Raw genomic sequence first — 24,950 nt, 5'->3', positions numbered from 1 at the left:
TGTGCTCTGTTTTGTTAACATGTAGGCTAAAATTGAATTTGAGTGATTCTTAACCAATACCGCTAGTCGGTGTCGCGTGTGAATGCGCCGATCTCACTGACAGGCGACAAGGAGTGATCTTTCGGGCTTCCATTTCATTTGCGACGGTTACTCCCCGTAATAGTGCTTATTGTTCTAGCAGTAGTATATGTCGCTTATAGTATGCTGCTGCCGGTGAAGGAAGAGTCCATATAATTTGTTTAGCTATTTGCCGACTGGTGTAGCCTGCATCTCAGAAGCTATGCATGAATAGCGCTCTGGATAAGGATGCCCCTTAGTGCTGAGTTCGCATTTTTATTTAGAACTTGGGTTTTAAAGCGAGTAACTATAGGTGTTACCGCACTTAATGAACATGAATATTCTATGCCCGTGATGATATGTTTCGATAGCCTAAGCCTAGTTTTCAGTATTTTCCAGTATAGTTTTATCATTTGTGCTGTGCTGCGTGTACATAAGTACGCATAAGACTGTGTTTGTTCTCGTCAGTTTTGCTATGTGATGTGATTTTACTCTCTGCTGAAACATTAAGCCGTAATTGTTTTTTATGTATAGCTTTTGTATTGCATGCCGTTGTTGCATTGTATTTAGTGGCTACGGCTCAGTAAAACTGCTCGTTACAGCCTTTTGAGTGTCTCCCCAGACAATGTAGTTCTTGAGGCAGATTATTATTATTATTATTATTATTATTATTATTATTATTATTATTATTATTATTATTATTATTATTATTATTATTATTATTATCTAGCTGAAAACTCCACTGTTCGCTATGCGCAACACAATGAGCAGCAGTTCAATGCTAATGACCCACTCATTTGTCATGATGGCACAGCAATGGCCGAAGAACACATTAGTTTGCCGACAGTGACTTTTTGTGGTAGCAGTCTGATGAATTCTGATATAGACGAGTTGTTTTCTACATTTGACACTTCGATAAATTTCTCATTTTTAAATCTCCAAATTGTATGGCTATAACACCTAACGTTTCCCGCAAGACCTCAGCCTCCACTCCTGCTCAATGCTTAATGCGAAGCATTACGCACGTGCTTTGTGCCTGCTTTAAATTTCAGTGTGTTTTAGCACATTCGCCAAGGCGACGGAGGGCAACAGGTACGCAAAAAAAAAAACGCCAGGCCTGCGCTGAAACCGCAGCACAGTCACACCGAAAGCTGGAAGAGCGGCGTTTCTAGAGCCCGTTGTAAGCTCTCTTGGGACTACAATACAAGTACACTAAAAAGGTACCCACTACGCCATAAATCACAATTTTTGTGAAGTTGGGAAGCACCTACTAAGCCATTATTCGTCATTCTGAGGAGAAGCGAGGCACCAGCTACACGTCTGTAAGGCATTATGTGCACTTTGTTGACGCGACGACTGATGACGATGAAGAATTATGGCTCAGCCCTTTGTAATGGGTTGGAATCTTTAAACGGCCCACCAGTTATGTAATTTGCATTGGGTGACGCCCGGTCGCTATTTCCCTTTCCTGTCATGCTGTATAACATACGTTGACGTGGGAGAGAGACGGGGGGGGGCGAAGAATTTTACTGAGACCCCGAGGAAATGGACCATGCGCTTATGGGCTTCCTTGGCAACCAATACAAGTTCACTTGCTAGGAACCCACTACGCTATAAATCATTGTAATTTTACTGAGACCCCGAGGAAGTGGATCATGCGCTTATGGTCTTCCTTGGCAATCAATACAAGTGCACTTGCGAGGAACCCACTACGCTATAAATAATTGTAATTTTTGAGAAGTAGGGCAGCAGGCACTGTGTCATTTTTCGTCATTCTACGGAGAGCGTTGGTACCTGCTAAAGCCATTTAAGGCATTATGCGCACTTTGTTGATGCTGTGCCTGATGACGATGAAGAATTATGGCAGAGTCCTTTGTAATTGGTTGGAAGCATTCAACAACCTACTCGTTGCGCAATTCGCATTGTGTGACGCCTGGTTACAGAATTCGCGTTGTGCGACGCTTGGTGCTTATTTTACTCTTCTACCACGCTATATTGCATATGCTAATGTGGTTCCTTCCCGACATGAAGCCTGTATAGGACCTTTTTGCAAAGCAGTTTCAAGCACCGGCATGGCTCAGAGGTTGAATACTGGGCTCCCACGCAGAGGGCCCAGGTTCGAACCTCGTTCCATTTTTTTCTTGTTTCGAGCGATACTGGTTACGGACACCGGCGGCGGCGGCGGCGGCGGCGGCGGACAACTACGGCGCCAAAAACGGCCGGTGAAATGATCTCATAACAGCTTTCGCTGTAAAAGGTGGGCGATAATCTCAGTATGTGCGCCTTACATAATATGTGTGTGTTCCGGACACTAATGGACGTGAAGTTCAAAACAACCAGGGAGCAGATATTGTACAGTAATTCAACGTGGCATCTAAGCAACGAACAAATAAACATGCCATCGTTCGTCAGTATTGTGACATCAATGAACGGGTTTATTAAGTCGTGGCGTAACGGTAGACTCGTAGGTCTTGCGCGGCACGGAGGTTCAGCTATCTCTACGCCTATGTCTTCCTCCCCTGCACCTTCATCAACCCTGACCACAATACACTTAGGTGCCCACGACTGTAACATTATGCTGCCGCTAAAACCGCATCTTTCCTGAGGAGGAACCGTGCGCACGCCTCCTTGCCAACCTTTCCCAGACTTCACACTCACGCAGCGTCGCTTCTCTGCCCTTGAACGGACCTCTTTGAGTGAAGCTTTTTAGTAAATAACATGAAAAGATCACGTTTGGCACAGTCGTGGAAGAGGAACATTGATGTCAGGATACATATGTGCACAGAACTTCTGATGTTAACATGGCATGGCCTTTATATGCGCAATGTTACCGAAAGGTTATTTCTTCGCCAAGGCACTTGCTAATTATTGAAGTATGTAAATAAAATAAAGCAAAAATGGTAAAAAAAGATGCCGCATAAAGGGAGCTAGAACATGTATTATTCAGCACATCCGCATTGTAAATGCATATATCACTGGAACAGAAAATGCATGCGATTGATATGAAATTTCGTTTTTTTACATTTATAGTGACATACAACCGTGTGCCATCCATTTTTACTTCCTGCACATATCTTGAAACTGAAGAAATGCGTGTTTTTCTATAAAAACGGTAATATTACACTATGTAAGTAACTTTAGTCTTCGATTTATTGTGCAGGCAAAAGCTCAACATATGTCATTCAGCGCTCGGTTGATGTACAACCTACCACTAGTGGCCATGACAAGGAGAGCCAGCACTGCAGCACAAGTGCCCAATGTGACGATTGCCATGCCGAAGACGCAACTTCACCCGTGTGTGAAAATGAACTGGTCTGCCATTTAAGATGCCGTCGCTCCAGCCGTTGACTGCAGATATAAAGAGACGATGTATGCCAACTCCAGCATCCTCAACGTTATGAAAATGTTTCAGCGCTCACCTCTAACTATACTTGAGCCATCGTTTATTTTAGCCATCGTTTCGTTACATCAGATTTTTGGAACAAATAAAAGAAAAAAAATATATATATATACATTGGTCGCATTTCTTCTGTTGTTCATAACCTTCGCGTTTCTTTGAAGAAAACGCCAGGGAAAAATAATTTCGAAAGGTATTTTTAGTCAAGAACGCGTGAAACTGAATGTTTAATGGGAAAAATGCTGTAATGTCGTCCGAGACATAGTGCGCATGGTTCGCTATCTTTGAACGCGCAGCGTGTCACAGCGTGCACATGTTTGAGAGGGCATTCGCCCCTTCGGACAAAAAAAAAAGGTTGGGGCTTGTTCACACCTTATATTGTTTTGCATCCTTCAAATGGACCACGGCTTACCAAAAGCGCTTGTTAGTAAGTTAGTTTCAGCATCCTTCGCGGTATTATCTCGCGCAATTTCTCTGCAGGACATTCAGCACTTGTCAAGTTCACAAGGTGGAGAGGAAAGAACAGCTTTCTGAGCAAAGCTTGCTTCGAAGAAGTGGCCCTCGCCGGCATCGACCGGTGCTTCAAGCTGACCGCAAGGGAGAGACGGGAGAGGGAGTGGCGTCACTCCACCACTCCGTCTCTTTCCTCCTTTTGCGAGGATAATCGGCGCCGTTTTTAAGCGTGCACAGCCGTCACGCCATGATAAGCGTGGGAAAAGTGGTTCATATGTCACGCCTGCTATGCGTGAAGAGTATGGCGCTCATCACTCTTAGTAGGCGTGATCGGTAAGCGTGGAGAAATATCACGCATACTTTAGGCGTGTAAAAAAACCTTAAAACACACGCTTAGGTAAGCATGGGATTTTTTAGAGTGTAAATTTCGTGGCGGCGGCCCGCTACCTGAGGTGAGTTTGTGATGAATCGTCATTGACACATGTCACCTGCCACTGCGCACGTTGTGGGCGCATACCCTTCAGAGGCTATAAAAAGCCTCGCTCCCAATAAACATTGTTCACAGTTGTACGCTCGTGTCTGTACGCTTCAGTGGCGACGAGGCGGTCGAAACATTGGTCGCACTGCGACCATAGCTGCGCACGCGGGCCCACCGGCTTTTGATGAGGAGGCGGACAACTAGGAGGCTTACCGGCTGCGCTTGGAAGCATACTTCGACGTTCACGACGTCACGGACGAAAAGAGACGCAGGGCAATTTTGGTCACGGCGCTGAGCACAAAGACAACAGATTTCTGAAGGAAAAAATTGTAGCGCAAAGCAACACACGGACAGACAGAGAGGACGAGTCCCGTCCTCTCTATCTGTCCGTGTGTTGCTTTGCGCTACAATTTTTTCCTTCAGAAGTCATGAACCAACTAGCCCAACAAAACGTATCACAGCAGATTTATTGGCTGCACGTGGCGCGCCGGCGAACATACAGGACCTGAAATACGATGACGCCGTGAAGTTCCTGGGTGAGCGATTTGCTCCGGCATGCAACGAAATCGCAGAATCGTACAAGTTCTTCACAAGGAATCAGCTTGCAGGAGAGTTGGCAAATGAATTTACAGGGGAAGTACGAAAAATTGCAAGCAGGTGTAATTTCGGTAACGCCCTCGACAGGATGCTAAGGGAACACAATATTTGCCGCCTACGCGACGCGAGCGTTCGACGGCAACTGTTGGCAAAGACGGAACTCACGCTGAGGGAGGCGAAAGAGGCAGCGCGTGCTGCAGAGATGGCAGCGGCAAACGTGGACCACATGACCAGCGGGCAAAACACGGACAGTGTGGACGCTATGATGATGAAGCCCAAGGGCCAACGAACCAGGCTTCCGTCATTACGAGAGTCGGCGGGCAGGGAAGACTGGCGGCACGAAGGGGCGTGCCCATGCTGGGGCAAAAGTGGTCATACGGCGGAAAAATGCAAGTTCCATTCTGTTAAATGTTTCGCTTCTAAGAGGCAAGGGCACCTAACCCGTGTGTGCCAGCAGCAGCAGCGGTATCGGCAAAACAAGGTATTCCACTGTGTCAGCCAGTGGTCTGATTATGACGACTACGAACAATATCTACTCAACTTGCAAGCGGTATCGTTGAACATGGTCCAGCCAACTTATCGCACAATGGAATTGGATGGCGTGACTCTCCGAATGCAAGTAGACACAGGTTCTCCCGTAACACTCATCACATGGCCTACCTACACCAAATACCGTCACCTTCGGACTCGGCTACAGAAGACTACCTTGCAACTGACTTGTTTCCTCGGCCAACTTCCCGTCAAGGGTCAACTCAATATCCCGGTGACATACGGCGGGAGCACACTAGAAGCTACCTTGGTGGTGCTGGTGTGCTCTGGACCGGATCTGTGTGGGCGGGACGTCATCAACGCCTTCGAATAGCACGGAAGGCAGGTTGTAACCATCGGAATGAAGGCTGCCCCGGGTAAGACATCCTTTACTGAGGACGATTTACAAGTACAGCAGGTATTAGACGAGTTTCAGGACTTATTATCGGAAGAGCTAGAGTTAATCAGAAGGCCACCCGTAGAGTTACACTTGCGCGAAGGTGTCGTACCTCGTTTCTTTAAGGCACGCGCCGTGCCTTACGCGATGAGAGAAGCCGTTAGCCAAGAGATAGATCGTCTCGTTCAGACAGGAATCTTGACACCAGTTGCTTGCGCTGACTGGGTAACGCCTCTTGTTCCGGTAGTAAAAAAAAATGGGTTCATACGACTTTGCGGTGACTTCAAAGTAACAGTCAACGCTGCTTGCCACACGGAAAAATATTCGTTGCCCAAAATCCAAGACATCTTTGCAAGCTTAAGTGGAGGCGAAGTGTTCTCTACAATCGATCGAAAGGACGCTTACAGTCAGCTACCTCTAGATGAAAACGCAAAGCAGCTTCTAGTCGTTAACACGCAAAAAGGACTATTCTGCTTCACCCGGCTGCCTTTCGGCGTGGCGTCCGCCGCAGCAATTTTCCAGAGACGCATGGAAGCCATCCTGCAAGGAATACCGGGCGTTCAAGTTTACTTGGACGACGTGATAGTGGCAGAAAAGCAAGACAACTGCGAAAAATTGCGCGAAGTCTTCCAGAGGTTGCGGGACTACGGTGCGAAGCTTCATTCAAGCAAATGCAAAATACGAAAGAAAGAAGTTGAGTACCTTGGGCACCGCATATGCGCAGACGCCCTTTTGCCAAAAGTGGAGAACATTGAAGCAGTATCAGGAATGCCAAGGCCCACATGTGTGGCGGAGCTACGGTCATTCATCGGCTTTGTGACGTATGACCATGCATTCCTTGGCAACTTGTCCGCTGTTCTCGCGCCGTTGTATGAACTGTTAAAGAAAAACACCCGTTGGCAGTGGGGAGCAAGACAAGAGGCCGCTTTTGGAGCAACGAAAGGCCTCGTCAAAGGCGCCAAGTTTCTCACGCACTACGATCCGGAAAAGCCCCTCGTGTTAGAAACGGACGCATGGTGTTACGGCATCGGGGCTGCTTTATACCAACGCAGAGCGGAATTACGCACAAATTGAGCGTGAAGGGTTGACAGTTGTCTTTGGGGTGACCAAATTTCGTGAGCACCTGCTGGGTAACCCTTTCACGCTAATTACAGATCACATGCCACTGCTGCGACTGCTCAGCTCAGACAAGCCCGTACCTGCTCTGGCAGCGGCACGGATCCAACGTTGTACTTTATTACTCAGCGGCTACACGTACACGATTGAGTACAAGGCAGGAAAAACCCTTCCGGTAGCTGATGCCCTGAGCCGCCTTCCGGCAAGCTAGCAGCACAATGCCAGTGCCATGAAGTCCATCAATAACGACGCCCGTGAATACGTACTTTTCGCTGAGAAACTAGACACCACCCTGAAGTCGTGTAGTGATTTGGCCCGGGCGACAAAAGCAGATAGCACCCTCAAACAAGTCGCTGTGTATATTCGCGACGGCTGGCCTAGGAAACTGCAGAGGTCAAATCGAGACTTACGTCCATTATTTTTCAAGAAACACGAACTTGTGTGCAGTAATAACATTGTCTACTGGGGCCACCGAGCGTTAATTCCGGTCGCCGTTCGGAATGCCTTACTACGCATGCTGCACGAGACTCACCAAGGGATAACGGCGATGAAGAAGTTGGCGCGCTCACTATTTTGGTTTTCTGGGCTGGATCGAGACATTGAACGTGTGGTAAACACTTGCCCTGTTTGTGTGCAGTGTAGCAGCATTCCACCTGCCAAGGAGCCTGTGCCATGGCCGGAAACCAGGAAAAGTGCTCAAGGGTGCACGTAGACTATTCCCGTAGACTATGCACGTAGACGTCAACGTAGACGTTGACAGACATATGTTGCTCATCGCGGATGACTCGCACACGAAGTGGATAGAGGTGAGCCAAGTGAAAATAGCCAGCACGAAACGGACTATCGAAGCCTTACAATCAATTTTTAGTAGGTTTGGCCTGCCCCGAACCGTGGTTTCAGATAACGGACTACTGTTCACTAGCGCGCAGTTTCAATCATTCATGAATGAAAACGGAATTCGCCACTTTCGCATCGCGCCTTATCATCCGCAGTCCAACGGTTTAGCAGAGAGGGCAGTGCGAACGATTAAATTGGGACTGCGCAAGAACACTAGTGGCAGACTGCCAGGCCAATTAAACCAAGTTCTGTTGCAGTATCGCCGCACCCCCCTGCTCAGCGGGAAAACGCCAGCGTTCATATTCCTTAGTTTTGAGCCTCGATGCAAGTTGGATAACATCGTGTCATGTTGGCCATCTTCTCACGCAGATACTGCTCACCCCGGAACCACGCGAGAAGTGGGCGACTCTGTTTGGTGCGGGAAGTACGGGACTGGAGCCAGGTGGAAGGCTGAAGTTGTACAGTCCCCCGAAGGCCACCGCATGGTAACCATCAAGGCCGCATACGGCGAACATCATCGCCGGCATTATGACCAGCCGACAGCAAGGAAAACAGACAGCGCGGGACTCGCCGCCGGTGAAGCAGTAGTCAAGCAAGAGCCCGGGGTTGAGGCACCGCAGACGGAAGCTGGCAAAACCGGTGCACCAGTAACATCAAGAGAAGGACCCCAGAGCCCAGGTGCGCCAGACGCGGACAGCCGACCAAATACGCATGACAACCAGGTTGGAAATGACGTCAGCGGCGCGCAATCTGATGACAATAAAGAGTTCGATCCTGGCGAACCTATGTTACGCAGGTCCACCACGAACCGACGCCCGCCGGATCGCTACCAGCCTTAAGGGGAAAGGAGGCTGATGCATCGTCATTGGCACATGTCACTGCGCACGTTGTAGTCGCACACCCTTCAGAGGCCAGAAAAAGCCTCGCTCCCAATAAACGTTGTTCAGTGTTGTACGCTCGTGTCTGTACGCTTCAGTTTGAAACCCCTGTTCTAGATAATATCAGGCCAATTTCACTGACGTTAAATTTTGTAAAGATGATAGAAAGAGCATTGCATGTACGACTAAAGAAGTTTGTAGTCAAGAAAACGATCCTTAGCCCATTCCAAATCGGAGTCAGACAGGGATGCTCCATATGGTAAGCGCATATTGACCTTGAGAGTCGGATACATCTGGCGTGGTGCCAAAATCAGTATGCAGCTTTAGTTGCTCTGGACACAACAAAATCGTACGATAGTGTCGAACACGGTGTACTAGACAGTTGTCGGAGAGAACTCAACTTCCCGTATTATTTACGAAAGTGGATTACGGAATTTCAGGTAATAGAAAATTTTATTGCTCTCACGGTTGATTTTCATCTACTTATCAATGGGAAAAAGAAGTAGCCCAAAAGGAAGGCTGACCCCTGTATTGTCCAATATCTTACTAAGCTTGATGCCATGCCATGAGAATGTGCATACGTACGTATATGCCGATGATATAGCGTTCTTTTCATCGTCTAACAACATTCACGCTCTCTATCAAAGCCTGTAAAAGTATTTATCTGCAATAAAACACCGGCTTAATGGTATTCATGTCTTGATAAACTGAAAAATTTCGAAGGACGCTTGAGCCTTCGAGAGCAGAACGCGACAGCGTAATCGAGCCCCGTGCGCATCGCCTCCGACCGTGCCGCAAGGAAAGGAACGTTTGTGCGTGCAACAATTGCAGTTGCAAACTACCCCAGAATGCCTACTGGATGTACATTTCACAAGTGCGCACTACGCCATAATTCTTCCTTTTGCAAATTGGCCAAATACCCACTACGCGTCCGTGCCACGCGCATCTGCACACTTTGTAGCGATGGTCAGCTTTAAACCACCCACTAGTTGCGCGATTCACATGGTTTGACGCCTGGTGCGCTTCTACGATTCCACTGCGCAATATTAGATGCGTTAATGAGACTCCTCCTGCTACCTGTCATTGTAAAATTTTGCTTACTTTTTTACAAAGCAGCTTGAAGCACTGGCGTGCAGGGTTACCAGGTTTGGCTACTTTGCACCAATTTGGCAACTTTTTTAGGCCGGTGGCGGCAGCAAAAACGTGTTGGCTACTTGGCTACTTTTTAGCTAGTTTTTGTTCCCTCTATTCGAGCCAAATTGTAGCTGTATGGTGACGTCGCAGCCGCTGGCGTTCGAGTATGGGGTGTCAGAACGTGGTGGCCGAGGTAGATTTCCCGGTTCCACAAATAATTTAGCACTTTCAGTACACATAACCAAAGGTTTTTGTATACGTGGCTTTGATACGGGCAAAACTGTTGCATGGAGCCTCAGTTTGCAGACCCCATATTTGAGAACGTGACATTAAAAGCTCCGCATCAAGGATGCTCTGCACTCATCGACATTTGGAATCGGACGACAGACTTGTGTCATTTCTTAGGATTAAGGGTGGACTATGACACGGGAGTATTAACTGATCGGATTTGTCATCACGCAAGAAATGATTTCGGAAATGACGACAGTCCCAGCCACGGTGACGGAAGCACACTCATGGAGTACTGATTTTTATTGCCTCCACAAGGCGGTTGCTTCAAGTCCTTTTAAATCACGCGAGAGACGTGAAGAGAGTCATTTTTGCAACAGCTCAAGTAACATCGACATGCTGCAACGAAATTATTGCTGAAGTCAACAATTATTGCTTGAATGTCTTGATGGTGTACTTACCTACATTTTTGTCAAGAGCCTTTCATATTTAGTCATTTAACTAAACACGTTGCAGTGTTTGCAGACGCGCATAGTACTTTTGGCTACTTTCACTGCTCGTGGCTCAAGTTGGCTACTTTTTGGGTAGTGTTTCTAATTTGTTAGCTAGTTTTGGTCTTTTTGACCTGGCAACCCTGCTAGCGTGTCTCCGTGGTAGAACACCTCCGTGTCACGCAGAAGGCATGAGTTCAATTATCACGCGGACCGAACATTTTTATTATTTATCCATTTGCATCTATCCCGAATATTCGCTCACAGGCAACGCCAATTTCTCGCCCACGAGCGACGATGCCGCCTCCGAGACCGACACCGGAATTCCTGAGAAACGAGCTCTTCAAGATTATCGCGTTAATAAGTGTGCGTTGTTAGTATTCCCTCAGAAGCACCCAGCACATATATCTGTTTCGTACAAGCTTGACATCATGCCGCAAGTACAAAATGTCAAATATTTGGGTCTGATATATGACTGCTCTCTCTTACGGCAAAATCGCATAGAGTTTATTGCAGCAAAGGGCATTCGAGCAGTTGGTATTTTACGGAGAATAAGCATCAGGAGATCAGGGATGCGCAAAGCCACGTTTATTATCAATATGTATGCAAGAGCTGTACTAGTAGAACTTGGGTGCGTTTTATGCTCTGGAGCACCTACCTATAAGCTTCGTCCTCTTGTTCTTCTCGAGAAACAGGCACTGAGAATGTTCTGAGGGCTGCCTAAATTTGCAGCGAATAATGCTTTGTATCTGAGAGCTACAATTCATTTACTCGTAACTAGATTCAGAACACAAGCTGTATAAACATATTTAAGGGCATATGAGCGGCGTAACCAAACAGTTTTCATTTCATAAACTGGTTGGTCTTTTTTTCCATTGGCCCAGATTTCCCACACAAGTAAAGTTTGTGCAATCTCTTCTCGATCCACTGATCGTACAAATAAGGGTGGTTATTCCTACCTGTAATGAGAAAAGCTCTCTCCAGATCTACTTTGATGACATTTTTCCTAATAATGTCAAATACCTGCCGAACGAAATGTTAGATGCTACTTTACAGGACTACCTACTAAGAATCCAAGTAAATGCTGTCAGTGCTACACACGCATCGCAGACAGAAGAAAGGAGTGGCGTCGGTATAGATTGCCCTATTCTCGACTGGTCCTTCCTTTTCCCTCCTCGTTCCAGATTTTACATCCATCTTCCAGAACTTTTAGTGGTAGTATTGGCCCTTCGTAAACTGGCCACATGAATCACCTCCGTAGAAGTAAGGACGGAGTTAATCCTTGTGCAGTGTGCTCATGGCATCTTGTAACTCGAAAGTATTGACAGAGTTCAAATCCCTAGTATCTGAGCAGTTAACGTGTGTTCGCTTAGTATGGGTACATGGGCATAGATGGGCATTCTGTGTGTTCTGTTGCCGCGCCCAGAGTCAGCGAACGCCCTTCTGCTATGTCCTTCTCAAACCGACGATTCTCTCCACGTCCTCGTAACCCGGCTGAGTGGCGAACTGCAGATGACCGCCCAATATGTTTGACCTGCCACCGCGTTCGACATATTGCTCGTTACTGCCGCAACACCTGGTCCTCGACACCTCAGCAACGACCAATATGACCCGTTTTGACGGTAATGCCCACCACTTTTCACCCGCTCCCGAGTCCAACGCCGCTGACAATGCCGCTAGGAACACTTGGTACAGCCGCTCGCCTTCGCCACGTGGACACCAATCTCGTTCGCCGCAAACACGTCGCCCATCCTCCCGTTCGCCACAGCCACGACGCCTATCGTCCCTCGTGGCTATCGGCCACACCATTTCGGAAAACTAAGAAATGCAGCCCCCGGAGGTGGTGCTGCATTGACGACTACGGCAGCAAATCCTCTCTCTCTAACCGCTAGACGAAGTGTCATTGAGGTTAAAGTAGACGGCGTACCTGTTCAAGCACTTGTCAACACTGGAGCGAACCTATCCGTAATGAGTTGAAGCCTACGCACACGTTTAAAGAAAGTCCTCACACCAGCAACTACACAAGTGCTCCGTGTGAACGATGGCGGCACGCCGATGGTTCTTGGTCAGTGTACTGCCCGCTTAAGTATAGTCGACCAACCTACTTCATTCATCTTCGCCGTGATTGACCGCTGCCCTTACGACGTTATCCTTGGACTGGACTTTTTGTGAGATCATTCTTTTCTCATCGACTGCGCTACCAGCGTCTTTCAGTTAGAACTGCCTCAGCTCGTCGCTGCTCCCGACACTACCCCGCCGCGACTTTGCTCTCTTCAAAATGTGCGTCTATCACCTCAGGCAGCCACCTACGTCGCTTTGACCGCACAGGCGCAGGTTCCCGACGGTGAATACGTCCTCCATCCCCTCGTTGACGTTCTTTTGAGCCGGAACGTCGGCGTTCCACGTACACTCGGGACTGTCACCGACAACCGTACTTCGCTACCACTTCTAAATTTCAGCTTGTGCCCTCAAGTACTTCCCCGTGGCATGTCCTTAGCCAACATATCTGATGCTGACGAATTAGAAATTGCAACTCTCAGCGCCGAGACTGATTTACTTACGCCTACTACGACTAACAGCTCATCCTCTTTGCCGGATGATTTCTCGAAGATGATTGCACTGGACCTCATCCCTGCACAGGCCAATGACATCCGTCGCCTTCTCGCGTCGTACCATGACATTTTTTATCATGACGACAGACCTCTAGGGCAAACATAAGTCGTTCAACGCAGTATAAACACCGGTGACGCGATTCCTATTCGTCGGCGCCCCTATCGTGTCTCCCACACTGAGCGCACAGTTATCTAAACGGAGGTCGCTCAGCAAAGGTGTCATCGAACCATTAGACAGTCCTTGGGCCTCCCCTGTCGTCCTTGTAAAAAAAAAGATTGTAGCTGGCGCTTCCGCGCTGACTATCGCCCCTTGAACAAGATCACACGAAAAGACGTATACCCGCTACTACGCATCGATGACGCATTGGACTGTCTGCACGGAGCTACATACTTCTTGACTATTGATCTTCGGTTCGGCTACTGGCAGATTTCTGTCGATGCAATGGACCGCGAGAAGACTGCCTTCATAACACCTGATGGTTCATACAAGTTCAAGGTCATGCCCTTTGGCCTATGCAATGCCCATATGACATTCGAACGAATGATGGACTCTCTACTGCGAGGTTACAAGTGGTCTACTTGTTTTTGTTACCTTGACGATGTGATTGTGTTTTCTTCCACCTCCGACAGCCACCTGACGCGTATCGCTGCAATTCTCGCAGTCTTCAGAAGAGCTGGTCTTCAACTGAATTCCAAGAAATGCCAGTTTGGCCGCCGTCAGATTACCGTGCTGGACCATCTTGTAAACGCTGACGGCGTCCAACCAGATCCTGAAAAGATCCGCGCCGTTTGCAGCTTTCCTGTGCCCCGCTCTACTTCTGACGTGCGGAGCTTGATCGGCCTATGCTCTTACTTTCGCCGTTTCGTGATCAACTTCGCCGATGTTGCTAAGCCACTAACAGATCTGCTGAAGAAGTACACCACATTCTCATGGGGCCCCGAGCAGACTCAAGCGTTCACCGCTCACATTGGCTTCCTGACTACTCCCCCCGTACTTGCCCACTTTGATCCTTCTGCTCCAACAGAAGTCCGCACCGACGCAAGCGGGCACGGTATCGACGCAGTTCTCGCTCAATGGGAGCACCGTCGACAGCGCGTGATAGCTTATGCCAGTCGCCTGCTCTATTCCCCCGAGAGAAATTATTCCATCACCGAAAGAGAGTGCTTGGCTTTAGTTTGGGCTGTCGCCAAGTTCCGGCCACACCTATTTGGCTGCATGTTCTCCGTCGTTACGGACCACCACGCTCTCTGCTGGCTCACTTCTCTGAAGGAGCCGACCGGACGTCTTGGTCGCAGGGCTTTGCGGCTCCAGGAATTTTCGTTTACAGTCACGTACAAGTCTTGACGTTTGCACAAGGATGCAGACTGTCTTTCTCGTCATCCAGTGGATCCTCCTGACCCCGCCGCGCATTATCCGGACAGCTGCGTAATGGCTTTTACTGACGTGAGCGATATGCGCACAGAACAACGTCGGGATGAGTCATTGCGCGCTATCATCGACGCCGTCCAGTCTGGCAGCACCGACGCCACATTCTGTATGTTCGTGCTGTATGACGGCATCCTCTACCGCCGCAACGTCAGCATTGAAGGAGCTCCTGCTTGTCGTTTCTCGCCATCTACGGCCCGTCATCCTTGAACAACTTCACGACGCACCGACGGCGGCACATCTCGGAGTTTGGCGCACATACGACCGCGTGCGACGTCGGTTCTTCTTGCCTGGACAATAATATCAACATAACGGCGCTCCGTGAGTCGTTATGTTGCTACTTGCGACCTACGCAAACGCCGGAAAAGGCCTCCTCTGCCACCTGCTGAATTTCTCCAACCAACTGAAGTTCCCTCTGAACCATTCTATCGCGTCGGCCTTGACCTGCCTGGCCCTTTTCTGACGACGACTCTGGGAAATAGGTGGATCGGCGTCGCTACAGATTATGCGACACGTTACGCCATCACGAAGGCCATGCCAACTAGTTGCGCCACTGATGTCGCGGAATTTCTTCTTCATGACGTCATCCTCCCCCACGGTGCACCCCGACAGCTGCTGATGAACCGCGGCTGCTCTTTCTTGTCCAGAGTTGTCGACGACCTCCTTCGATCTTGTACCACAGAGCATAAGTTGTCTACTGCCTACCACCCACAAACTAATGGTCTTACTGACCGTCTTAACTGCACACTCATAGAGATGCTTTCGATGTACGCCTCTCAAGACCATCGCGCTTGGAACGCCGCGTTGGCCTATCTGACTTTTGCATATAAAATTCCCCTCGACATGACACCACGGGATTTTCACCTTTTTACCTTTTGTATCGTCGCCACGTCATATTGCCACGTGCGTCTCTTATTAGCACTTTTGCTGCATTTGGGCTTCGCCCCACAAAGACTGTCAGCAACGCTGAGCGCAAACCGCGCCTCATTGCACGAGAAGCTTCGCGATTATTATAGATCGTTTTGTTAAGATTGTGCGCAAGACGCGAACACTCGAGCTTATGCTAAAGCATGCGCGACAACCAGCGATAATGCTGGAATATTCGACGGCGCATGTATACTGGAGAAGCCGGCCACACGTACGGCCGCTGCCAGTATCGACAGATGGGACTGCGCGGGTTCGTCATCGACGCGCCGCGTCTACAGCAGGGTGAACGACCACATGACATCGCCGACTATCTGGCAGGAGCGCAGTGGATCCGCCAAGGACCTTCCCGATCGCTGTCGCCAGGCCGCTACGCCTCTCCCCAGCGCCGACGATGCACTGGCCCAACCCGGGGCCGGTCACCTAGCCGGCATCCGGAAAACTGTGGGCAGCAACCGATGGAGGTGCGGTTGCTGTACGACGAAATACCGAAGATCCTCCGCCGCCGTCGCCGCCGACGCCACGACGAAGCCTTCAGGACACGACCCGAACCAGACAGTGCCCTGACGGCGAAACTTCCTGGACGGAAGTGGACCTGACGACGCACCGTGGAAGCAACGGAACAAACCAACGTAGCCGTGGCCCGACGCCACGACCTAACTGCAACGCAAGACGACAAACTAGCGACCTCGACGTTCTTATCGACGGCCACAGTATCACAGCCCTCGTCGACACCGGAGCCGACTATTCTGTCATCAATGGACCGGTCGCCACGAAGCTGGAGAAAGTTAGGACAGCCTGGGACGGCCCCGAAATCCGGACAGCTGGAGGTCACCTCGTAACGCCGGAGGGAGTCTGCACAGCGAGATTCACCATTAACAACCAGATTTATCCCGCGAACTTCGTAGTTCTGCAGTGTTGCTCGAGAGATGTCACCCTTAGTATGGACATCTTAGGCCTTCATGGAGCAATCATCGACCTAAGGTCCAAGTCGATGATACCGTTCACGGAAAAGGCACTACCGCGGCACACTCCGCCAAGAAAGCACGCCTTGAATGTGCTGGAAGACCAGGTCACCATTCCCCCTCGTTCCAGCGTCATCATTTCCGTCGGCACTCAGAAATCAGCAGACCTGGAAGGCGTCGTTGAAGGCGACCAGCACCACTTGATTAACCGCAAGATTTGCGTCGCAAGAGGAGTAGCAGAGCTGCGGGCAGGGAAAGCAACAGTGATGCTCACTAATCTCAGCAACGAGTACAAACGCGTGAGCAAAGGCACGACGGTCGCCTACATCGAAGAATTCGTTGAAGTTAGCAATGCTTTCGGCCTCACCGATTCTCGCGAGCCTACTCCGACGAATAAAGCTCCGGAACCACCTTTCGACGTCCATCCCAGCCTTCCGAAGCACAAACAAGAACAGCTCAAAACCCTACTCTTGCAATACAAGGACTGCTTTTCGTCGTCGTTAAGAATTTGGCAGACCCCCGTGGCAAAACCTCGCATCATAACAGAGGAAAGTGCCAGACCACTCCGTCAGAGCCCGTACAGAGTTTCGACGCGAGAACGCGAGGCCGTGAGGAAACAGGCCGACGAAATGCTACGCGACGACATCATCCAGCCGTCGAAGAGTCCGGGGGCATCCCCTGTGGTGCTAGTGAAGAAGAAGGATGGGACTCTACGTTTCTGCGTCGATTATCGTCGCCTGAACAAAGTCACGAAGAAAGACGTGTATCCCCTTCCCCGGATAGAAGAGCCTCTGGATCGATTTCGCAACGTAAAGTATTTTTCGTCGATGGACCTCAAGACCGGTTACTGGGAAATAGAAGTCGACGAGAGAGACCGAGAAAAGACTGACTTTATAACACCAGACGGCCTGTTTGAGTTCAAGGTCATGCCTTTTGGTCCTTGCTCGGCACCTGCGACTTTTCAACGGGTTATGGATACAGTACTGGCCGGCTTGAAGTGGCAGACGTGTCTCGTGTACTTGGACGACGTCGTTGTGTTTTGCTCAAACTTCGATAAACACCTTCGGCGCCTTGAAGCTGTACATCAAGCAATCAAGACCTCCGGATTCACCTTGAAGCCTGAAAAGTGCCGCTTCGCGTACGAGGAGCTCTTGTTCTTGGGCCACGTGATCAACAAGGATCGTGTTCGCCCGGACCCGCGGAAAACAGCTGCCATCGCTGCCTTCCCACCGCCCACCGAGAAGAAGGCCGTACGCCGTTTTCTCGGCTCGTGCGCCTATAACAGACGTTTTGTCAAGGAATTTTCACGGATCGCCGAGCCACTGACGCAACTCACGAAGGCCGACGTCGAATTCAGGTGGGAAACGTCGCAAGTTCAAGCATTTCAAGAATTAAAACGACGCCCGCAGACGCCTCCGATACTTGCGCATTTCGACGAATACGCCGATACGGAAATCCACACCGACGCAAGCGGCGTAGGACTCGGTGCCGTCCTTGTGCAGAAGACAGACGCATTGGAAAGGGTTATCAGTTATGCTAGCCGGTCGCTATCAAAGGCAGAAATCAACTATTCCACAACAGAAAATGAGTGCCTGGCCATCATCTGGGCTACATCGAAGTTTCGCGCCTACCTCTACGGCCGGCCCTTCAAAGTTGTGAGCGACCACCACGCCTTGTGCTGGCTAGCTAACTTGAAGGACCCTTCAGGTCGCCTCGGACGGTGGAGCCTACGACTTGAAGAATTCGACATAACCGTCGTGTACAAGTGCGGAAGGAAACACTCCGACGCTGAGTGCCTGTCCCGCGCCCCCGTCGACCCACCGCCGCAGGACGATCAGGAGGATGACTGCTTCTTGGGAACCATAAGTGCCGACGACTTCGCCGAACGACAGCGAGCGGACCCAGAACTCGGGGGCCTTGTATAATACCTCGAGGGCAGGACCACCGTTGTTCCAAAGGTATTCACGCCGGGACTGACGTTGTTTTTTTGCGCGACGGTGTTCTCCTTAAGAACTTCTCGCCGCTTCGAGCCGATTCCCTTCTCGTAGTGCCCTCGACATTGCGACCAGAGGTCCTCCAGGCTCTGCACGACGACCCGACGTCTGGACACCTGGGTGTTTCTCGCCCGCTCGCAAGAATACAGGAAAGGTACTCCTGGCCGCGCCTTGTCGCCGACGTCACTCGCTACGTAAAGACTTGCCGGGACTGTCAGCGACGCAAGACACCGCCGACAAGGCCAGTCGGACTTCTGCAGCCAATCGAGCCACCTCGACGGCCGTTCCAGCAAATCTGTATGGACTTACTGGGGTCGTTCCCGGCGTCCAATACCGGAAACAAATGGATCGTCGTAGCTGCTGACTACCTCACTCGCTACGCCCAGACGAGGGCCCTACCAAGAGGCAGTGCTACCGAGGTAGCGAAGTTCTTCGTTGAGAACATCGTCCTGCATCATGGCGCCCCAGAGGTCCTCATCACCGACAGAGGTACGGCGTTTACTGCTGACCTGACTCAGGCAATACTGAGATACAGGCAAAAAAGCCACCGCCGGACCACCGCGTACCAACTACAGACCAACGGCCTGACCGAGAGTCTAAATAAGACCATCACCGACATGCTGGCTATGTACGTCGACGTTGAACACAAGACGTGGGACGCCATCCTTCCGTACGTGACCTTCCCGTACAACACAGCAGTACAGGAAACGACGCAGATGACGCCATACAAGTTGGTCTTCGGACGGAGCCCGGCAACGACGCTGGACGCCATGTTACCAAACGTGACCGACGAGGAAAAAAATCGACGTGACCACCTACCTACAGCGCGCCGAAGAAGCACGACAGCTCGCCCGCCTACGGATCAAGAACCAGCAGTCGAATGACAGTCGCCGCTACAACCTTCGACGACGCCACATGGAATACCAACCCGGTGACCGTGTTTGGGTATGGACGCCAACACGCCGACGGGGACTTAGTGGAAAACTTCTTCGACGATACTTCGGACCATACAGGGTACTTCGACGCCTCGGCGTACTCGACTGCGAGGTTGTCCCTGACGGCATTACGAACTCTCAGCGGCGCCGTGCGCGACCTGAAGTAGTCCATTTCGTGTGCCTCAAGCCATATTAAGCGCGTTAGTGATTCTGAGGACTGTACTTTTATTTTATTATTGTACTTTCCTGCTTGCGCTCATTTTTATTGTACTATCTTGCTTGTGCTTCTTTATTGTACTTTCTTGCTTTATTGTTGTTATTTATTCTCGCATACATTGCCCCCCCCCCGTGTTCTGTTTGAAGCATTGGGACGATGCTTTTTCAGAGGGGGGCATTGCCACGTGCGTTTGTTATCAGCATTTTTGCTGTATTTGGTTTTCGCCCACAAAGACTGTCAGCAAAGCTCAGCGCAAAGCGCGCCTCATTGTTCGAGAAGCATCGCGATTATTGTAGATCGTTTTGTTAAGATTGTGCGCAAGACGCGAACACTCGAGCTTATTCTAGAGCATGCGCGACAATTAGCGATAACGCTGGAATATTCGACGGCACATGTATAAATGCCGACGCGCTTCCCCGCTTGTCAGTTATCGACGGTCGACGCTCTCTTCGCCGCTATCAGTGTATTGCTGTAGATTGACTTTCAGTTTCCCGCCCAAAAGTTCGGCCAAATAAAGAGTTGCATCTCGGACCTGCTGACTGCTGCCTTCGTCGACGTCACGACCCCGTGACAATATTGCCGTTTGACACCGGCTTGTCTTCCGCGCCATGTACTACAATGTACGCTCACGACGCCATTGACCGGGCTCACATGGCTCGTCAAGTCGCCCGATCTCGTCACGCGATGTCGCAGGATATCCAAAAAGCCCGCTATGACCAACGGCATCGTAATATGAAGTTTGTTCAAGGTGATTGGGTGCTCCTTTGGTCACCATGTCGCCGTGTAGGGCTCTCCGAGAAACTCCTGTCCCGCTACTCAGGACCCTACCAAGTCTTGCGTCAAGTCAGCGACGTGAATTACGAGATTGCGCCGTTGCACTTCGATTCGTCAAGTCCGCCACCTGTTGAAATTGTGCATGTTTCGCGGATGAAGCCCTACTTCTGTCGCACGGCGCTACAACGCCCGGGGGTCCTGTTACGGAGATGAAGTGAAGGAAGACGAAGGGCTGGAGAGCCTGACTGGCGCGCGAGTGTGCTGGTCAGCCATCTTGACTCTTCCACCAATTCTTTTTTGTAAATACATATTGTATATACTCAAACAACCCCGTATCAGTATTGTCGGGAACCGGTCCTTCTACGTCACTGAATATCAGCAGGTAATCATCCACGTATCTAAATGCTTTTACAAGCTGAAAATCGCCAAGTTTGGTTGCGATACGCTTGTTTACACAGGATAGAAAAATGTCGTATAAAACAGTTGCGACTGAAGACCCAATACATATTCCAGATTTTTGCACATAATGTTGACCTTTAAAGCTAATAGCTGTCGACTCAAGGTTGAAAGGAAGTTCTCAAGGTCACCCCCATTGTGTTCTGGAATGCAATCTCACCGTTCCCGTCAATCACATCACGTAACGCATGGAACAGTCCCGCGTGAGCGATGGAATGAAACAGTTCCTCGACATTAACGGACAACCCAGTGGAGCCGGACACATCACTGAGACCTTTTATGATGTCAAGAGAACTTCGGACTAGGAACGGGTATTCATCACCAAAGAACTTAGGTGCTGCTGTAAATACCTGCTCACAAGGCCTTGCCAGGATCCCTTTTCTGTGACGATGGTCCTAAGCGGACATTACGGCTTGTGCGTTTTGCCTGTGAAGAAAGCTTCTAAGGCGCTGGTTTCAGACTTCTCAACCTTTTTCCAGAGCGATCCCAGGTTGAGGTTCTTCAGCATCCGGAGTACCTTTCTTTTTTGAGACTTTGCATTGAAATCACGAAACTTGAAGTTCTTCATTACCGTCGCTAAGGCCTTCTCTTCAAACATGCCCTGAGGCATCAGAATGAAACGCCCTTGTTTGTCAACCTGGATGACTGCAAGTTCTCGCTTGCCCAAAGCATTGGCTACGTACCTGAAAGGAGGCTTCTTCGTGGAACCAAGGCGGCCTTTGACATTACGCAGCTCACGTGGTCACTGGGAGCACTTTCTCTTTCCTGAAGGCTGGTGCAAGTTGCTGCTCGTCAAGCCATGGCGAGGAGCTGATGCCGTTGGGCACCAGGGTCGATGCTGTATTTTGGACCCTTGTCCAAAATCTTGCGAACGTTGTTGGGAAGGCTGATATTGCCTAAAATCGTCCCATTGCTCGCCGCAGTCTTCGCTTGCTTCTGGACCACCGGGAAACTGGTACGAGTACGCTGCCACAGGAATTCCGTAACCTGCCCTGCAAGATTTTTGTACTCGTTGTAGCTTCTGAAGGTATATCTGATCCGTCCCCTCCACCAGGATCACCCGCAAAAAGTCTTGAAACAGTTGTACCTGCCGCCAGTACTCTGCCTCAGTGCTGGGCAGTATCGAAGATACATGTATCTTCGATACTATCTTTGATACTCCTTGGGTATCTTGTATCTGTATCGCGATACGTCTCGCAAAACAAGTATCTGTATCTGTATTTCCGATACATTGAAGAATGTATCGTGTATCTTAAGATACAAGATACTGCGATCGCACCACCACCGTGCAAAGCAAAAAACGTTGGTTGAAGGGTACGCATTTGGGCTGGTTGGTTCATGATTACGGGTGAAAAACAGCGCTAAAAAAGACGGCACAAGAAAGGACACAGCGCCGTGGTCTCGTGTCCTTTCTTGTCCCGTCTTTTTTTTAGCGCTGTTTTTCACACGTTGGTTGAGCTCCGCTTCTCAAGCTGATACTGATGTCACTAATTCACCAGAATAAAACTAAAGGCAGCGACATTATTTTATCTTTCTTCAAGAGTTTTCCAGCGAGGTAGGCGATAAGCTCTGAGCGTCCCTATATATTGGTTGGGCAGAGTTACGAGGTGGCGCTCACGTCCTCTCGACAGACAAGCGCGCGAACGTCTGCGCCGAGCCGAATTTTTGTTTAATCGTTTTTTTTTAATTCTGTCAGTACCATGACACTTGGCACTTTACCACTCTCCTGTGCCGCGTACTACAACGCGTGCGGCGTCTTTCGCACACATGCTGATGCAGCTGTAAAGTCATTATCGAAGTTCCTCTCGTGTGGTGCTTCGTTACGCAGTCTGAAGAATGCAAGAATGGCGGGTTGCTTTGCCTGTCGTGGCTTTCACACATCAGCGATTTGAAGGACCTCGTGGATGTAAGTTTGCATTTTATGCAAGGATTTAACAGAACAAGCATTCACCTAACAGACGCTATCTTGGCGTACGTCTGTTTTTCTTAGTCAAAGTGTTTTAAAAATCATAATTTGATTGTCAGCAGTTCTTTCTTTGCCGTCCTTCGTTTCCATCCCATACATTGCCTATGCCTCTACATTCGTTTCGTCTGCTTACTTTAACGTGCTGCCAAGGTAAGCTCCCTGCTTTATTCTTACTTTTAACTGTCTGCGTCATTTCTGCTACTGTTCTTCATCAAGTGGAATGTAAGTTTACATACTCATATTCCACTTGAATTTACTGTTATGTAAAGGCGATGTTGAGAACAAATATATAATAATCCGGGCGCGCCTGGAGTATACAGTAATGATAATTCTGATTAATGCTGAGTGAAATAGCAAAATTGACTTTGCATTATAGTAACGCAAATTATTAGGCGCCATCTTGAATACGTTCGCAAAGGTATTGGAGAAACACTGTTATAACAAATGCTCCGTTTTTGTCATGAGCGTCCCAAACAGACGTTTTGCGCCATCTTCCATAGGCACTGAATTTGATTGTAGCTATTAGGGGTTACCCGCCGCGGTGGTCCAGTGCTTATGCCGCTTGACTGCTGATCCGAAGGTCGCGGCAGCCGGATTTCGATGGAGGCAAAATGGTAGGGCCCGTGTGCTGATATGCATGTTTTAGAACCCCAGGTGCTCAAAATTTCGGAAGCCCTCCGTACAGCGTATTTCATAATCATATCGTGGTTTTTCGACGTAAAACGCAACAATTATTATTAGCTCTTGGGGGTGCCTCCTGTATCGTGCTTCTATACTTATTCGCTATGTTTGATACGGAACCGCCTTTTTTTTACTTGCATATATTCGCTTTCGTTGTTTAGGCTTCCCTGAATTCTTTTACTGTTGCTACTCACCAGGTAATCGGATCTATAACGGATAATAGTGTGAATAGCGGCTGTGTCCTGCAGCACTTTGCGCAACTGTACAATACGTCTGAAATGTTTCTGGGCTGCACATGTTCTTGGTGACTTACACCTGTCCGGTGATCCGCTATTGCGAAAACCATAGTATGTTTACCGGCAAGGTAGAACTCGGCAGCAGTATTTGCACCATTGTGTGGAGGCTTCTTATCGAAGTTCATATGGTTAGTTGACAACCCGTTTGCTGGTCAGCAAGCAGAGCAGCGACTAGCTCCCATCAATTACAAAAGCTACAAGCAAGAATCGCTATCAGCAAAATGTGTAAAGAGCTGTCATGTTAAGTAGCTAAAACAACGCCAATAAGTTGTTTCGGAATAAAACAGATATACCTTGAACAAGAAGTACAAAACTTTTGAGATACTAACAGTTTTCATTCAAACGAAACACAATTGGTCGCAGTTAATAAATTTTCAAGCGAAAATTTATGTGCTTAGGCGTTTAATGCTACATTATATAGATATATATTATCACATTTGAGAATGTATCGAAGTATCTTAAGATACAATTTGAATGTATCGTATCGGATACAATCAGTGTTGCAGTATCTTGTATCGTATCGCGATACAATTTCAAAGTATCTTTGCCCAGCCCTGCTCTGCCTTGATGATCTTGGCAGTTTTTCGAGCATGACCCCAAGAAGGGTAAAATCGCCGTTAGTCGCGACCAGAAATTATCATCATCATGAGCCGGCATGCCCTCTCTTGATCCTCTTCTTCGCTTCCAGAACACGTGCGCCGATTTGTTCGGCGAGGGATGCGACAACACTGATGGGCGAGGGAACGAGTACAGCGAGAGAGAAAGAAAGAGGGAAAGAGGTAGAAAAAACATCACTGATCCCTTTGTCATAGGAATCGGTATAACACGAAAGTGAAACGCGTCTTCACAGACGTTTGTTGTCAATTGCTTCGCCCCAAGCGCGAAGGAATGAATGCTACGGCAAAAATTGTAATGTCACGCGAAGAACGGCAAGCAGCTCGAAACTTGCAACGCGCTGCTCAAGCAGAAAGGACGCACGGAACGAACATACACAGGATGAGCGCGAACTAACTGTCACAGTTGTAACTTATTTCTGTGTGAGTAGCGCATTCCTTTCGCAAAAGCGGCCGCTGCAGTTAACGAAGTGACCTTCGCGCTCTCAACGCAAACTTG

The 24,950-nt window shown here is 49.2% G+C and overlaps 1 pseudogene; it reads left to right on the top strand.

Moving 5' to 3' along the window:
* The first annotated feature begins 6,435 nt into the window (after positions 1-6,435).
* Positions 6,436-24,950, top strand: part of LOC119393084 (uncharacterized) — an 88,293-nt pseudogene continuing 69,778 nt past the window's right edge.

The sequence above is a fragment of the Rhipicephalus sanguineus genome, chromosome 5 (assembly GCF_013339695.2).
Source record: "Rhipicephalus sanguineus isolate Rsan-2018 chromosome 5, BIME_Rsan_1.4, whole genome shotgun sequence".
Classification (NCBI taxonomy): Eukaryota; Metazoa; Arthropoda; class Arachnida; order Ixodida; family Ixodidae; genus Rhipicephalus; species Rhipicephalus sanguineus.
The sequence above is the reverse complement of the archived record's forward strand: the minus strand, read 5'-3'. Positions and strand labels throughout refer to the sequence as shown.